Source organism: Conger conger, chromosome 6 (genome assembly GCF_963514075.1).
Source record: "Conger conger chromosome 6, fConCon1.1, whole genome shotgun sequence".
Taxonomy (NCBI): domain Eukaryota; kingdom Metazoa; phylum Chordata; class Actinopteri; order Anguilliformes; family Congridae; genus Conger; species Conger conger.
In genome coordinates, this window is record NC_083765.1 from 29,913,244 (window position 1) to 29,919,243 (window position 6,000).

A 6,000-nucleotide genomic window follows, 5' to 3' on the forward strand; every position below is an offset into this window, starting at 1 on the left:
GTACGTGGGTAAAACCACCCGATGTTTGAGGAATAGAATAAGTGAACATAAAAGTACTATCAAGCGCAATGATAAAGACTACCCTGTTGCAGTGCATTTTAACAACCTCAAACATAATGCTAATAGCCTACAAGTGTATGGAATTGAACAAGTTAAAACACCAAAAAGAGGTGGTGACATAGAATTTATTTTGTTACAACGTGAGGCCTTCTGGATATACACTTTGCAAAGTTTTAAGAATGGACTCAATGAAGAACTATGTTTGAATGTGATGCTATAACTCTACTTGTAATCTGTCTAGTTCTAAAAACATGTACCAATGTGTTTTATTTTTCCATGACGGCAAATCCGTATACTTTTTTCTATTCAAACACTGAGAAAAAATAACCATGTCCATCAAGCTTAACAGCTGGAGATGTAAATTTGCGATTGATGTTAAGTCTTTTTTGAACAATGTATGTATTGCCCTTATGTCCTAATGTCTTTTCACATCAATGACTGAATCATTGGTTGGGACTCCCTATTGGGTGTTCCCTATTGTATGTCTCTATAAATGAAGCTCTCAATTTTCTGGCAAAGTTACTCTGATGAAGGCCTAGTGCCGAAACGTCAGCACGTCTGCCAATAAAGTGGTGACTCTGCAAAGTAGCAGTGTTGCGCTTTTTCCTTACTTTTTCAAAATAAATGTAATGTAAACATTTTTCACTGGATGCTGTGCATAATGTGCTTTTGTCATGTCAGGAGTAAGACTATAACAAAATCCATATTTACTCTTAACTTTTTTTCTGCAAGTGTAATTGTTTGTGGATACTGAAACATACTTTTCATCGTGAGTCATAAATATTGCAATGGATATGAAGGATGATAGTTATGTATGTGCTGCTTTTATCAAACATTTATGAATTCCATTTAGCCTCACTTCACGAGGTTACACTTGTATGTTTCCACTGCAGTGAGTGAATAGGCTTGGTGAATTGGGTCCGGTATAGTTTCCGTATAACTTCAATGCTGGGAACTATTGCTTTTTCTGTGCATGTTTTTGCAAATTCCCCTTGACAATCACACTATCTCAGGACTCTGGAGGGTACCATGTGATGGACTGAACTGATGACTGGATGTATTGAAAAGCTCCACTCATCAGTCACCTTTCCCCTTTTCTTCAATATGAGTCACAAATGTACCTCAAAAGTCACGACAAGCACTAAAAGAAATAAGTAGTACAGCAAGAACATGAATCTACTTTTTCTGACATTAAGCAGTCTGCTGGAAATCTTGTCAGAAATTAAAATAGATTTATTTTTCATTTGAATTTCTCTTGTGTTATCACACTAAGGCGCAATGAATTATACTGGAGTATTGTATGGCTGCAAACCCATTAATGCAGTAATCTGCATTTTAATGTTGCAATTACAGGTTTTTGGTTTGCATTTCAGATGAATAAATGATGTGTTTCTGCTAGAAAGCTTTTAAGGTTCAGAAAAGAGTATTCTATCCACTGAGGCAGGAAGGACCCGCTGTTTCCTGCTGGGCTTCAATAAACTCTTTATCTCTCTGCTGGATAGAACTTCTTGAAAAGCAGAAGCATACCTTCAGTTGATAACTCTTCTCATTATTAGTACAAGATCAAAGATTACAAGATCAAAGGACAAAAACAGTAGCTTTTTGCGCAGAAAGTAGCTTCATCAGCGTCACAAACATAATTTCATACACTTGGTACACTGAAAGAAATTAATTTAAATAAAGCATTGTCAAGTGACTGAAACAAGACACTGACTTTTGAATGCGCTCGTGGACATACTGACAGCTGATGCCATCCTGTCACATAGAATATCAATCAAAGGACACCACTGAATTAAAATAATGAGCAGGAAGCAGGTCTGTGAGAGAAAACATCACTCATTTCTCCAGAGATTATGCTGGAAAAATGCATGACTCATACCTCTTTCAACCTATTTCTTATTATTTCCTATTATATCTTATATCCTTATACATCCTTCTTATGTCCTTATGTTCCATAAGGCACTTCTGTGATTTGCTATCAAGGTGGCATTTCAGTCTATATGCAATCTTTTCTCTGGGTGAAGGATAGATGTAAATATAAGACCAATGGCATAGACATTCCATAGATCTGAAATGTGTTTATATTAATTCCATAATGTTGACACTATTCCAGAGCTTTCAGTGTCAGACTGATGACACACTTGGCATAGGTATATTTTAGTCCATCAACTATCACAATCAAATAGACTTTTAAGTCTTCAATGACGCTATTTATACGGACAGTGTATGATCAAGTACTGAAGTTGAAAATTCAAGATGAGATCTGGGTATCCTCCTTGTGTTAGGACTATTGATCAGGAATATATATCTTACAATTATGGGTCATTGGCAAAAGTTAGCAAACATGACATTATCTTTTCAATCTTTTAATCAAAATGGCTGGTAGTGCTAATGAAAGAAATTAGCAACACTGAGGCTGATTAGTCCCCTGCCTCAGCTGTGCATGTGAGAGCGTGCTGCTGTCCATGGTCCTGATGGCGTCCCGCACTTTCAGAGAGCATCCAGTCCTCCTGGCATCCCACACTGCACTGCCAGATGATAACACATCTTTATGTGTCATGCCTGCTATGAGACCCCAGCAAATTCAAAATTGAATTGAATTGCCATTGAAGCAAACATCTGTTGTTTTCACTAGCTTCTTTATTTTTGTTACACTAGCAGCATCCAGATTTGATTGAAGTGGTCTAAGGGGCAGTCAGACAGGACCCTTAGCAACCGTGTACCACACCATCAGCAGCTGCTGCAGGAAATGGAGATATTTCAGCAGAACTTTCTTTCGCGGCGGGAAAGGGCATATGCAGGACATTAAGGGGATCCCAGGTGAACAGGAATGACATCACCTCTGATGTCATAATACAGTTTTTAAGCCCACTGGCATCTGGTATAATGCAGGTTATTTGTGGAGAACCTTGTGTAAAACATTCACACCCCATGGGCTTAATCTTTTCATGAAATTACATTAGCTATCTGTTCATTTAAGAACTGCACTGATAAAACAGGTATGTAATTTTCATGGTATGTCCATAATTTTAAAACCAGGCAGAGATCAAGACCAGAAAATCCAAAAACAGAACAGAGCTGAACAGAGCAGAACTAAACAGACAACAGGGCACTGGTATGGGGAAGCTAGAACCGGGGTAGGGAACAGAATTACAGAAAGACAGACTAGCAAAGAGAAACCGAATAGGACAGGGCAGGGGAATGAGACAACCTAGGCTGGGCATGGGAGTGAGGGCATTCTAACAAATAAACATCCGTTGAGACACATGAAAGGGCAATCATACAAGGGAGGAACAAAGACGCAGGACTGGATTCACATAGACACACATGTAATACCAACGGCTCCGGACTACGGAGTAGACAATTGCACAGACTTAAGGAATGTAGTGGCAGTTAGAGAACAGGTGCGAACACTTAAGGCAGGCAATCAGAGATAGAATAGGGAGGTGGAGCTACAGAGCAGTGCAGAAATAGGTTATTTACGTGATTAAACTATAAATACCCAAAAACTAGTGAATGTTAGTTTGTTAGATAGACAAACATATTAGTGTGTTAATATAATTAGTACTGTACCAATTCTGTGTTAGTCAGGATTAGTAGATTAGTGCTATCTACAAACATGAATGGAGTGTGACTCGGGCTCAGAACTACACAGAGACACAGACATCACAGGGGAAGACAAGTGCAATGAACCATGAATGTAAACGGAAACCAGACATAAATATGAAAAATAATAAAGTTACAGAAACACAGAACCTGACAGTGGCTGTATTGTGGCCCTACGGTTCTGCTGGCCCTTGACATGTTGTTGTGGCCTAAAATTGTTAAAAATGAGGATGAGGTTGGGGACCTAAATGACTGCATAGAGTGCGAATGCCAGTGGTTGGCCCTGTTCCTGGGTTAGGCTCAGTTCTAGTGTATTTTAAATAAAAAATCAATTTGTTTGTGTCAAAATTATTTCAACAAATTGGGCTCAAACTGTATGGTATCCAAATAAGCACATTTTAGTTATTTATAATACATCAGATCGAACCACACTATATATTCATAAAGCCTTCATAAAACATTTATTCACCCTTAACTATACCACCTTAAACTTTGATAATTTTTTTATTTATTTGGTCAAAGTGTTGAAAACATGGTAATTATTTGTATGGCTTCAATTTCAGAATTTCCTTACTATTGAGTGAGGGACTGTCTGTAGATACAATTTGTGACATGATTTGGAAATGTATGCAAAAGCTAAATTTGTATTCTTTAACTTTGAGCTGGACATTTTTCACATGGCCACTTCACAACACTGTGGTGTGCTTAAGATGTGACACAAACTGCTAGCTACACAACTACACATCTGTACATAAAATATGTAAAAAAGCATTGAACAAATGATGACAGTTCAAAGTACATTATTGCTGGTTACCCTTTCATTTTTTTTCCAGGATCAAAATATGAGATTCAGTCACACTCTCTTACATGTCAGGAATGGTTTGCTGAGATATTAACAGAAAATAATTTGCTAGAGAGATTTTTCTGAATCTTATAATACAGTTGCTTTGAATGTGCCAAATGCCACAAATTTCATTAATGTTAACCAAAGTGACATTTTAATAGCATTTCACCATGATATTTTACTTCCTTTGTAGTCAGTTCCAAAGCAAGTGTCGACTCATTTATTTCTTTGAAGATCATACACTGAAAATACCTATTCAGCCGAACTTACACCTACATCTTAATTATGTCATAAAAGCCAAATAATGATGATAAGGACCTTACATGGCCTTTAGCTGATTAGATGACATTTAGATCTTCCCATGGAAGCTTTTGATGCCAAGTTTATAACTAGCCAGAGGAGCTATTTAACCACAAAGACTGTTTTCTAAACATAGGTAGTTTATTTACTTTCAGAGAACATATTGAACAGTGATCATGCAATGTTCTGAATATTTGAACACAATGTCTTTTAAATGTTGACTACAGACTTTAATGCCACAAAGGAATTCAGATGACTAAAGAATAGCATAAATTATGCAGTCATGTCTTTTATCAAATGGAATACACATCCCAAAAAGGGAAGAGAGTGCTGTCTGGGACCTGGCCCTGCTCTCCAGTATGCTGTTTTTGCATAATTATGTGTGAAATTGCAGGGATCCCTCCATGTTGAAATCCCCTGGGGTTCGTCTCTTTTTTGCAGTTGTGTTGTGTGACTAACACAGGGCACTGTTTAGCAGATGGACAGCTTCCGCTGTGGCCTGCTGACAGACTGTAATGTCACTGTTCAGTCAGGAAATTCATGAATACATGATGTTGAATTTAAAGTAAAGGATTAACTTTTACATTTATAAATTAAGTATAAGGCCTTTTTCATCTTTACTTAAACTGACACCTGTTCATGTAGAACAGCTTCTGTCTTTAGTTTGTATCAATGATAATTCAATATTAGTTTTTGCTACTTGTCCTGTACACATCTCTATAAGGTTCAATTCACTGACAGAATACACATTTTGCATTAAAATAATGTGCACGGTCCACAAGCCACAGTTCAGGGTTCATGTATGCAGATATTTTAGCTTTCCAAAATGGCCGCACATGTCATTGTCATATGACACTGTACAGCCATTACATAGATACAGTACATACTGCAGGTCAAAATAACATAACTATATCCTGTTTAATGCGATGTCTTTCTCCGTCATGTTCTACTCCAACACAGTGTTATGATATCTTCATCACATTAATATTAGCATGCATGCTGTGAACTTCCTAACTTCCTACTATTGATCATGCATTATTCACTGCTTTTACCTTTGCAAAATAACTCCTGATTCATGCTGTAAAACTACCACAGACAATGTCATTATATTTTTATTATTCTCATTTGCCTAAAAGGAGCACCAGACAGTAATCAACATCAGCAACTGCATCAGTGCACTGCCAGATTTA